General features: G+C 42.1%; 1 protein-coding gene across 2 annotated transcripts in view; it reads right to left on the bottom strand.

Moving 5' to 3' along the window:
- The window catches only part of SNX10 (sorting nexin 10), a 654,311-nt gene that overhangs the window by 362,233 nt on the left and 279,108 nt on the right, over window positions 1-12,970 (bottom strand). For both annotated transcript variants that reach the window (XM_044066784.1, XM_044066786.1), the window contains one exon: window positions 10,435-10,521. The gene's annotated coding sequence lies outside the window, so the exon portion shown is untranslated. The remainder of the gene's footprint in view (window positions 1-10,434; window positions 10,522-12,970) is intronic.

The raw sequence follows: 12,970 nt of genomic DNA, 5'->3' as shown, positions 1-12,970 counted from the left end.
CTGCCAATCGCTGTCGCTGTGGCGACCCCTAACCGGGAAAAGCTGAAAAGACAAAAACAACCTTATGGTGCAGAAAAAGCAAAATGAAAGGGCAGACTCCTGTAATACAAACTCAAAGCAGGCCAACAAGCTCTCATCAGTATGCTATTTTTTCCCATCAGTAATCTTCAGAAGGCAGACACGCACATAAATCCATGAATTAACGCACTTTAAAAAGATGGAAATTCATCTCAGTTGCTACTCATTTCCTAAAGCAGCCACAGACTAAATTGATAACGCTATTTGGGGAAACTCTCTACTTTCCAAGACAGTTCACACAGAGGGGAAATAGGAGAAAACTTACTTGCACAGCAAAAGCCCCTCAAAATATACTTTTAAAGTACCCATGTAACTTTACAGATTTAAATCTGGGAATCTTTAGTACACACACACAAAGTAAGACTTCAAGAGAGGTCAGAGTAAAGAACAAACTGAGGGCATGGGTGCCCACATAAAGCACTACTTCCCCAAAGCAAATACTGTCCTTAATTCGCATCAGAAAATGTAGAATCGCACACATAAAACAAGTCAGACCGGCAGAAACACCATCCCTTGTAGCATGGCCCCAGACACGTTTTAGATTCTTTTCATATTCCATGTGGCAAAAATCCAGTGCAACTTTCTATTCATTTAGAAATGTACTGCTTGAAACAGTGTAAATTAGTGTCTCATCTATCCTTTTAACTAATGGAGACAAATAGCACAAAAAGTGCAGTGACTTTACTTTATATTCTTGGAAAGAAAAACAGGATACAAAATAAAATTGTTTGAAGGAAGGTCAGTTTTAAGGAAGCAATTTTGACTGCCACTCCACCCCCCACTACCAACAAACTTGTAAATGCTCCAGCCTGAAGTTATGGCCCATGAAATCACACTACAAATTGTAAATCTGTCGAGCAAAGACACAAAGTCCACAGCTCAGTTTTTCAGGCATGACATCCTGGGGTAACAGGACTGCTCTCTAGAGAAAAGTGCAATATTCATTTATTCTGAGCCACAGGTTTGCCTGTATCACAACATAAATGTGTTTGCTCATTTTTTACCAGCGCTACTTAACTTTTTTTAACACCTCGAAAAGAAAATGTAATTACGCTGCAAACCATGCATTCTTATGAACCTCCCAAATCACTGAACCTTATTTTATATCCATGTTAAAAAAAGGCACACTATAAAATAGAAAGCATGGCAACACAAACGCACACTTAAAATTATCAAACATGATCCTGCAGTGAAAAACAATGCTCTTAACAGACAAGTTCAGGTCTTAAGTAATTTCATGATGGCATAATGAAGAAAGTTAGAAAAGTAGCGTCTCCCTGTAAACCCTACACAAAAGCTCAATACGCTACTAGGGCAAAGAGTGGCTGTTCTAACCTCTTAAAAGCAAGCACTAGAAAATGTATAACCACATATAGTACAAAAAAGCAATGGAAAAATATCAGATGAGAAAAACATGTGATTCTGACCAAGTGAATAAATGCAGCATTTTAAAATGGAAAACTAAAGCTTAGCTTAACCCAAGTAGCACAAAGCAATGGACTGTCAAGGCTGCTTAACAGTATAAAACATGTGAAGAAGCATCAGTAGCAAAACAAGGAAAGGAACTGATTATTCCTTTATGCATAAATGTAATAAAGATCTCATGCGGGTACAGTTCTGAAGACCCCATTCTTCTGCAAACACTTAGCATGGAGACAGACCAGTAGACAGACAGTAAAATGAAATGGTAGAGTACAGTCTACATTATAACTTATACACAGCCAAACACACAATGAAAACTGCTTACTACATACAGAAAGACACCAAAACACTAATTTTCAACATTAAACAGAAAAGTTTAGGAAGGGTATTAAGACTTACAAAAAAAATGTGAATTTGTGAATTGTGGCTGAATGAAAATGTCATGAAGCATTTTAAACAGGAAGGTAGAAGGACATGAACCCTCTCTTAAAAAGTTACGAGTCATCAAATACGGCAGAATTCTGAAATGCACAGCAAAATTTTATACAAAAGCAGGAAATTCCCCATTTATGCCTGTACACTGGGCCCAATATCCTACAAATAAGGCATACTGAATGAACTCTGAAGATAACTACAGAGACATTAACGTACACATGTTCTGCTGCAGTCATCCCTGCAGAAAGGTAGCACTGCAAGTCATGGAAGACTGAAGAGTACTTGCATGAGTGTGAAATATGCTTAGAAATGCCTCACAGAGTCATCTGCAAACACACACTGTCCATTATCTGAAGCCAGAATAGTTTTTGTAGGTCTACAGTACTACGTTTCATTAAAATGCCCCCCCCCCCCATAAATAGGCATGTCAAGAAGCTGTACTCAAAGACCACACTGAACTATTTAGCTAGACTACCCACAGCTCCAGTAATCCATTCTTAATATAGTGTGTTTTACTAGTCAGAGATTCTTAAGACATTAAGTTTTAAATCACACACTCTTATAGACTCAATTCCCAGCCCTATTTGTTCTTTTTATAAAACTGCACTCTAGGTGGGAGGATTATACAAAAACTTGTACTATATACCTATTAATTTGTTCATAAATAGTTACCAAGCATGGGGGTCCAGAAGACCTTTGAGGAGCCTTGCCTAGCTTAATGTCCCACATTCCCCACAGAACTCCCCAGAAAATTATCTGGCTAAATCACTTGCTCAGTCATGCAGTAAGCAAATGGAACATAAGGAAAACCAACCTATGGACTACAGGAAACTGCTCATAGCCTTAATCCTCTGTGCTAACTGCCAGACTCAAATATATCCTATATAGCTGGGAGAGGAATAAAACTAATGACCTGGAAGTGAACACTGTCTTTTAAAGGTCAGCATCAGGCATTGCCTTTAAAGAATGTGGCATCTCATCCAGGGTGTTGTAGCAAAAGTACACCATCTGCATGAGATACTTTCCATTCAATGTGAACAAACTACAACTTATGATTCACAGTCAGGAGAACAGATAGCTAGTGACTGTAGCACAGGTGTTTTCCAGGGCGACTGCCAACAGTTACATCAGGCTTGAGGAATCTTCACAACAAATATTCATTGGGTGGCTGGACTATCTAATCCTCCATGGTCCATGGTAACAGGGTGTTTCTGTGCAAGTTGGCTACATATTGCAAAACGATGCAAGAGGACTGCTACACAGTTTGCATAAATGTTTGGAGTCTTTTCCGGGAAGAAGTCAGACATCCTTAACTCACCACATAATGTTTAGGATCTCTTCAAACTTGGGATCCACCAGTAATGAAGTTTGGGTCCTTTCTTAATCCAGATCTTCAGAGAAATTCCTGTGAAAGCTGCAGGCACACAGCTTTTGTAAGCTGTCCCTGGAGAGTCAACGCAAAAGTATCTAAACCACTTGTGGACTGCAGGACAATAGGATTAGGGAAAAACTGGAGGGCTTGAGTTTGCTAAGATGAGGGCACTGCAGTGATGAAGATTCTGGCCTGCATTGCTGGAACCAGAAGTGTCAATTCTGCCTCCCACAAACCCTTTGAAACTCGTTATGCCCTGCATGGACAGACAAGGGTAGCAGGAAAAATGATGTAGACATTTGGAGACTCACTATCAAATAGGTAGAAGTCACTGTATCAGACGATGGTAGGCCCAGTTTTGTTCCAAATTAGTACTTAACAGTATCACTTACAATGATCCTGTTGATTTAGCCAAACTACTAGTAGAGAGGTTCAGCACAAACTTAAGCCCCCTGTCCCACCCCCCCCCCCAGGCCCTTTTGGACATCCCCGGATACTTGTCCCACACCTCAATATCTCCATAGATCAAGTGTTAAAGACCCTATTGCAAGGTCAAGAACACAGCTTCCATGGGACCTCATACTACCACTGGCTTTGCCATAGAGCACCCTATTCAACCCACAGCCTAAATACAGGCTTCATTCCAGCAGAGTGGAGAACTTCCATTGTCATCTCCTTGCACAAAGGTGGTGCCACTACTGACCCTGGAAACTATCATCCCATTAACTTGAGAAATCTGATCTGTAAAGCCACGGAGTGTATTATGGACCTCAAATAAGGACATAGAGGATCTCCAAGCACTTAACCCCACTGAGTCCAGATTCATCAAGGGCAGATCTTGCCTGCTGAACCTGGTTGACTTTTGAGACGGTCAACAAAGCCCTGGATGACGGCAAGTCAGTACCATACAGCTTACCTTGTTTTTGGCCAAGTCCTTTGACACAATCCCCCACTCAGGCATCATAGAAAAGCTAACGTAACTTAGCGTAAATCCCTATTCTCATCAGGAGGGTGGCCAACTGGCTCACCAACAGGACCCTCAAGGTCAAGATAGCTGCCTCCACCTCAGATAGCAGACCTCCCACTAGTGGGGTTACTCTGGGATCTGTCCTGGGACCCCCACTGTTTGGCATCTACTTCTCAGAGGTCCAGGCAAAGACAAAAAGCCTATGGCTGGCCAAGTTTGCATATGACCAAGTTGGGTGTGGTCATGGAATCCCAAATGATGTTAACATACTGCAAGAGGGTCTCACAGCAACTAACGACTGGTGCCAAAGTCATGGCCTCAAGCTAAATACAAAAAAAAAATGCATCATACCACCATTTAGCAAAAACACAGAACCTATGGATTACCACATCAACGGCAACCCCCTAAGCACACAACCTGTGGTGAGACTTTGGTATGCAGGTTGATACTCTGACAAATCGACCATCATGTAGTGGCAGTGGTCAGAAAAGCCTTTTATTTGGTTCATCTCATTAGTAAATGGATTGTACACAGAAAAAAGGTTACCACCTCGCTATACTCCTCCCTCATTAGAATAACTGTGTACAACGCCCCATTTGGTATGTAACTCTCCAAACATCTGCACCATCTGGAAAGTCCACAGAAATATCTCACAAAGAGAATCCATGGCCTCAACACCTGCCCTATGAGGACAGGCTAAAATCACTATCACTCTACTCAGTATCATACAGATTCCTCAGAGGTAATCCATGTCTCACCTACAAGGCAATCTCGGACCCTGCCCTACTGGAGATGCTCCATATCCGCAAGTCTAACTTCTTGCGTACTACCCACCTGAAAGGCCTGAATCTAATACGGCACATCAACAAAACCTGCTGGGGAGACATGTTAGTCTCCCAGAGGCTGCCCTATCTCTGGAACATACTTCCCATACATGTCAAACCCTTTTCAAGCACAACCTTGATGAGTGGGTGGGAAACCACAAATTTGTCCCAGAGGTTCCACCTGTGTCCCCCTCATTGACAGGGGCAAAAGGTGTTGACTGAGGTTTCTTTTTGGGAATAAACTCTTAGCTAGGCTTGTAAGGGACCCAGGGCCACTAGCCTAGTAACCTCCTATGATCACAATGTCAGTAAACATATGGGGCAATTGACTGAATATTGGTGTACAGGAAATGTTTCCTGATCAGGTGTGACAGTGAAAGACTAGGCCTACAACTTTTTACTGGCAGTGGCCAGCTTGTAAAAATGAATCCGTTTGGACTGGATTCCTCTAGTTTAGAAAAGGTTGGTTCAAAATGGGTCTTATGAAGAAAGACTGCTAGAATACCAAATGTCCTACAGAAAATAAGAAAAAGCAGATTTCATTCAACTTTCTTATAATACCCATTTTTTAAGTCTTTACTATAAAATACCGTACATATAATATTAAATGAATCAGCAAAAATAAAGTGAAATACTGTCAGAAACATTCAGCTCAGAGTAAAATGAAAATTAATTCAAAAATTATGCTTAAAGGAAAATTCCGCTTGAAGCTGCGAATAGTAACTGCACAATCTGGAGCCCATATTCAGATGGGAAATACTGAAACGTTTCAGGTTCTACAGCACAATGGATTCAAACTTTATATCAGCACTTCTTCCTATATACAAGTTCAAATTACAGAAACGTCAGGACAAAGGACAAGTTCAATAACCATGGCTTCAAACGCACTGAAGTCTCTAGTGAAAGGGGACAAAAGGTTACATGCATATACCAATTCCAAAGCAGAACATAGGAGAATTATGTCCATGCCAGCTTCCAAACAGTTACCCCCATAAAGGATCACAGCAATCCTAATCTTGCCAGCAGCCAATAAACATATCCTGAGCTCCTTTACATCAAATGGGGTCAAACAGCCCAACACAGAATATGTAGGCTATACCCACACAGCAGTACAAAAGTCAAACACAGCATGGAGCCCACTATGGCCAGCATTAAAATAAAATATTGTACGCATGCATTTATGCATGTTTTTAACCACCTATCGTTACATACGGGACAGGTTATCAAATTCAAGTACTACAGTTGGATAAAAGACAACTCAGCAGTGGCTGCACAATTGCTCAAGCAAGTGTAGGCAGCAGCAAGAGTTCTCCTCCCTCACCAAACTCACACCTCTCCAAAAGTAAATGAGATGACCAACCACATGGTGATGACCCAGCAAAGGAGGATTCATAGACCACAATGTGGAGCCAAGATTATGCTTAGACTGGTGCACTAGGACTTTAATCCTCCAACTTTTGAAGTCCTAATACACGGATACCCTTTTTCCTGCAAGACTTTAGGTACCACAGCCAACGCTGTGAACATTCTGTGACCAGAAGACCAAAGGACGACACTCTGAACTTGAAGTGATGTCATGCAAAGCAAATCCAAAGAATATCCTATATGAATCTCCAAACACCAATTCCAAAAGCTATCCTTGAAACTTAGTAAAATGATGCAAGCAAACTGTGGAACAGGTGCACAACACTCATAATGGCTGACATTGAAGACATATGGAATAACGTATTTCATGTTCTGGACTTCTGCAGAGTCTAGATAATAGCAGACCAACCTGGCTTCATTACAGAAGAGAAAGAACCTCTACATCCCCTTTGAGGAGCAGAAACTCTGCCTATCTCAATAACTCTGCAGAGACTGGGATGTCCAAGATGAGCGCTTTCTGGGAGATTACCAAAAATTTAAGATATGACTAACCTCATTCACAACCAAAACAGCGATATTCTGTGGTAGCTACCCAAATATGGGGGGGCAACAACCACCCCCATTGTTAAAACATAGTATGGATTGCGACTATCAAGACTGATCAAGTCCTCCTTAACAGTACATGAAGGGGTGAAGTCCACATAAGTGCAGCATTCCTCAATCTGTGAGACAGCGTCTTCCTCTTTGGGGGTTGTCTGATCTTGTACAAGAGATGTTGGGGGCTATACAGGAATCATACAGGTCCATCACCACAGTAAGGGCTTTTTTCCCCTTTCATGAGGCTATCAACCAAGTTAACAGGATTACCCAAGAAAGCCCCCCCCCCTTGAAAAGAGGAACTTCCATCTTTTTTTTTCTTTCAAACAGAAAGACTGTCAAGCCATGCAATGCAGGTACTTGCCCAAGACTGCAGCCTTTGTTACAGTATCTGCATAGTCACAATTGCAAAAGACTAAGATGTAAAATTTGGTCACAGACAAGTTCATAGGTGTGTACTAGGCTAATGGCCCTAGAGCCTTTACAAGCCTAGCCTATAAGATTACCCTGGCATCGTGCCACCCGACCTTGGTTCTCAGTGCCTCTGTCGAGGCAAGCCAATGGAGTGATCCCGGGGTGAATTTACTATTTCCCATCCACTCAAGATTTGAAGTATATTCCATAGTATGGGCAGTCACTGGGTTATGAACCTGTCTCTCCAGCATGTTCTGTTGATTGTGGCAATGAGGTTGAGGTCTCTGGAGCGTGTGGTGCAGAGGAATTGGGATTTCTTTAGATTTAGCATTTTTAACAGAGCTGGGACAGACATGGCTCTAAGTCAAGCAGAGATAGTCTCCAAGTAGGCGATATGAGACCGAGAATAGATGGAGTTTTGAGTCTGTCCATATAGGACAAGTGTTTAATGCCTAGGATCCTCTTTGTGAGGTACTTTTGTGGCCTCTCCAGTTGTTGCAAGTGTCTAGTGAGGTACATGCCAAATGGGGCATTGTACTCTGTATGGCCCAATGAGTGAGGTACATGCCAAATGGGGTATTGTACTCAGTGGCCTAATGAGGGAAGAGTAGAGGGAGACAATGACTTTTCTTCCTGGATGCAAAACCCTTAGTAATGAGATGTGCCACACAGAAGGGCTTTCTGACCACAGTGGCAATGGGGTGGTCAAAAGAGAGGTTCCTATCAACCTGTATTCGCAGATCTCTTATAACGCCTTCTGTGTTCAGTGGCCTACCATCAATGTGGTAGTTCAAGGGAACCGTGTTTTTCCCAAGGAAATGCTATTTTGCCACCATGCATTTCACTGCCAAGTCTTGAACCCAGGACCATGTGCGCTACAGTCAGAGCAACATACCACTATGCCAAATCAGCTGTTTTTTTTATAGGTTAGTACTAGGCTAACTGCCCTTGTGGGCTATTTTAAGCCTACCCAATTACCTCGCGTGAGAATCAAACCCTGCACCTTCTGTATGCAAGGTAAATACCTTAATCATTATGCCAACCTCCCATGCTAATCTTCTCCCTGAGCCTACACTCAGAGAAAGGCTACTCCAGTACGTGGTCAAAAAGAGGGGATTCTAATCTGGACATGACATAATTAAAGGCTTTGACCCAAAGCATAATGGTGAAGTGTAAAATATATGCTGAAGTTCCCCAAACTACATGTTGGACTGAAAAGATCATGAAAGCTAGCCCAGGCATTTACTCAACTCAGCCTAGGGTTTTTACAGACCACACCCAGGTGTGGGCAGGCAACAGGTGTACAACTTGATTGCATCCCCAGGTTGCAAAAAAAAAAAAAAATAGCATCCTCGGTGATCAGCTTTATTGAAGGAGTGGAAGGGTCCAAGAGTCCCTTCATGGCATACAAATTAAAGCACATCTGGGAGGGCAAGTGAGAGAAAAGACCAAGCCACAAGCCTTAAGACTTGAACAAAGATAAGCATCCACATGGAGATACAAGGTGAGAAAAGCGCATGTAAATCAAATCTATTCCAACAGATATCTCCCACCCCCACCAACTCCAGAGATAACAGTTGCTTGGAGAAGACTGCGCAATGAGATGCACTAGAAGACATGATACAGGGATCTGACACTCGCAACAGCGTCTCCTAATGGTGACAACTGTGCGAGTCCTCCAACTGGCCCAGAACTGGCCATCAAGACACGTTTCTTATGAGTACATTCCTATACCCATGTTTTGGCTTCCCATAAAGCCTCAAACTCGCTCTTCTGGAGTCCAAGCCCTAAACTAAAAGCCAGAACACAAAGCCATGGACTACTTGGTTCTGACATGGACCACTGGCCTTATCTGGGGGTAGGAACCCTGGAAGAAACATCTTCAATTTTGGGTCACCTGATCCCCAGCAAGGTCACTCAAAAGGTAAGAGCACCAGCATGGTAGTCAGCAGCAAACTCAGGCAAACAGAGAGAAGAGCAGCTACATCCAGAAATGGACCCCCCCTAAAAAGGTAGGAGCTGGAGCAGCCATCACTAAGCCCCTCTTGTCACTGGCCAACACAAAGGACAGGCATAAACTCAAACCTTCTTTAGTGAAGGACAAGCTCACTCCACCTGCAAGAACTGAATACAGCTTCTGAAGCTGAACTTTACAAGAGCTTGGCTGCTTCTTACCTTCCAATATTTTTTTTCCTTTGGGATCTGCTCAAGCAGCAAAAGATAACAGCAAAACCATCCTGCAGATCCCCAACAAGAACTGTAGGAACCATCAACCTCTACCATTTTCCTGTTAGCAAGGTAGGCTAGGAGTTTATTCAGTGGATGATGGGCTGGACTACTGGTACTTGTGGCTGTGCTTCATACAGGTGTTATCTTTCAGTCAACAAACAGCACTGTAGGTCTCTGCTCATAATTCAGGGACAAGGACAATGAAGATCTGCTTCTAGACAGGAAATGCACAAACCTTAACAGATTGCTCAAGGGTATGGCATCCCAACTAGGTCAACAACAAAAAATAATTAACAGGACCAAGCGATAGGTGTGCTACATTCTGCACATATCATGGGGTGTGCCAGCAATGGCTAAGTACACCTCCCAGCATGACAGTTTCGGACAAAAGAAAAACATTCTACCTATGTAAATGAACATAACTGCTGATCTATGAAAGAAAGTCATGAATATCAGATCTAGGGATCCTGGAAAGTACACCTGCCCTTGATTCCAAGCAAAAGGACAATGTATACTGCACCACAGAAGGTGTACAGATCCCAGAACACTGGCACCGAAGACTAAGAGGAGCTACAACAGAAGGCACAAAAACAGATTGACACTGGACCCAACCCACTTGCACATAACCCATCAAAATACAATCAGAAAAAAATGAGGACTGCTCTACCCCAAAACTATTGGGTATCCAACAGTTTGCCTCATCATACATGATCACATGTTTTACAACTTACCTTCCTAGTTGTGCGCGTTGCACCCTGATCCTCTCACTATTCACACTGATCAAATTCAGTTTACAGATTCAACTTTTGGATGAGGAACTGCAAGAAACAAGCAGATTTCAGTTTTAACTCGCCATTTCATCCACACTGAAAGCAATTCTAAAATGCAGTCTTTAGATTGGCTCAGCTTTTCTTTTACTTTGAGCACTGTTAAAAATCATTAAAAACTTCTCTCAACAGCAAGAAAGATAATCTAGTTAAAGTGCTCGAATGCAGATATTATGCATATCATGCTAACATATTACAACAGAACATACTTTTGAAGCGCACTTTAAATCAAATGCAGGTACGTCCCAAAGGCAGCCTGGAAAACGGTCACATAATGCAAGCCCTTGGTATCTAAAGAACAAAAAAACAAACAGCCAAGTGGAACAGACGGCTGTATGCACTGGAATGAAGCGGACACAAGGGAGTACATGTAAAAGGTCTTTAAATACGGTGGTCCAACAATATGAACAGCAAGGTAAGCAACAAGAAGAAACTTGTACATAAATGCGGTATATGACTGGAAGCCAATGTAAAGTGTGCAAAACTGTTGTAATATGATTTCTTGATGCATCAGATAGTAGGCATGCATCTGAAATTTGGATATGTTACAAGTGTGAAAGCTCAGTCAGAAAAAATCAGCAAGCAGGGAATTGCAGTGTTCTAGATGTGGAGAAAACAGAGAATAAACCAGTAGAAAGGTCATCCGGAGGAATAAGGGATTTTACCAACGTAATGTTCCATTGATGAAAACAGGCAGATTTGACAACCGCTAAAATATGGTACTTGGAGTCAGCTGGTCATCAAGAGCTGCACAGAGATCTTGCACTTTAAGCACAAATTTCAGTTTGTTTCCATGAAACTGAATAGCTGGTATCAAAAGTGGAAGAGAAGAGCTCCTTTGGGTAGCATGAAGACTCTCAGCTATTTCGAAGTACTGAGTTTGAACTCGTTACTAACAATCCACTCATGGATAAGTTCTGGGTCATAGGAAAAAGGAATGAGCGCTTAACAGAGTCTTGCGAAAATAAGAGGTAAAGCTGCGGATCATCAACATAGCAACAGAATTGCAAACTTCTCAAATGAAGGACGTTTCCTACCAGCAAAAGCTACATAGTAAATAGACCAAGAAGAGAGCCCTGTAGAACCCCACAATCCAGAGTGTAGGTGGAGAAGGAATTCACACCAGACTACCCTCTGGGAGCAACCTGTCAGCTAAGAGGAAAACCAATGTGGTGTTCTAATCTCAAAATAATACAATATTCCACTAAATCAAATGCCAATGAGAGATCCAAAAGGACCAAGACAGAATAGTTATATTAGTCTCTCGCAACCAGGGGATGTAGACAGCTCTTTGTAGTGTCTTCAAATACTCAGTCTTCCCCTAAAACCAGACTAGAAGAGGTCTAAGATGGCCCGGTCAGACAGAAATGACTCCAGCTGAAGACTACTCTCGCATGAATATTTCCCAAAAAGGGGAGGTTAGAGATAGGATGGTAATTACACAGGTAATCAAATTCCAGTTCAGCCTTTTGAAGGACTGGAATCACCAGTGCTCATTTCAAACATGTGGGAAACGCATCAAGTCTAAGGAAGATGGCAATAAAGAATTAATGGAACTACAACAGAAATGCCACATACGCTGGTTTGAAGAACAGGCAGTACTACACATACTGGAGATCAAATTATTCAGGTCAATCAGGAACGGGGAAATTCCCAGGTATAAAAAAATATTCTCCTATTCTTGACGGGAATACAGAAAAAAATAAAAAGACGCAACCAAACAGGCTCAAACATTAGTTTATTTGGAAAAACAGTGGGCAGCCAATACGCATTCACGAGAGAAAGAACACTCTGTTTATGCAACCAGGACTGGAAAGGTGGTAGGGCTAGTTTTATCAGACTGAGCTGGGTCAAGCAAACCAAGATACAAATTAATAAAAATATGGTCCAAGTCAGCCAGAGATCAGAAATGTGTGAATAGTAGAAAGAAAGAAACTGAAGTTCAGACATGAAACTATGGAAACATCAGGAGAACAGATTGAAAGGCTTGCAATGCTAAGAGCACTGCCCTCAATTATAGGACATGGATATGTAGGTTGGCCTCTATCTGGGGCCAAATGCCTTGGATCGTTTTTCCTGATAATGCGCCAGCCACCCCATGTGGGAGGTGCCTGTGGTTACTATAGCCTTTAGTTGAGAGAAACAAAGGAATGGCCCAAAAGAATTTCCTCTGATTCCATCCACCAGGATAAGTCCTTCTTGCAGCAACTGGTGATAACAATTGGGTACATTACTGGATGCATTTGGATGGACCATCACAAAGCCAAAAACTATTGCAGTAGCCTCATGTGAAATCTCACTAAAGGAACCAAGTTAATGGTCACTGCTATGCATCCTAAAGCTTGGAGGACTAGAACAGCAGGAACTTTGTCTTTGGAGAGAATGGCTTGTACTTGGGATTTTATCTTCTGTAGTCTGTAAAGAGGGAGGGAAGCTACAC

This window comes from Protopterus annectens, chromosome 3.part1 (genome assembly GCF_019279795.1).
Source record: "Protopterus annectens isolate FY-2018-M chromosome 3.part1, PAN1.0, whole genome shotgun sequence".
Lineage (NCBI taxonomy): Eukaryota > Metazoa > Chordata > Ceratodontiformes > Protopteridae > Protopterus > Protopterus annectens.
This window is presented reverse-complemented; position numbering and strand designations above follow the sequence as displayed.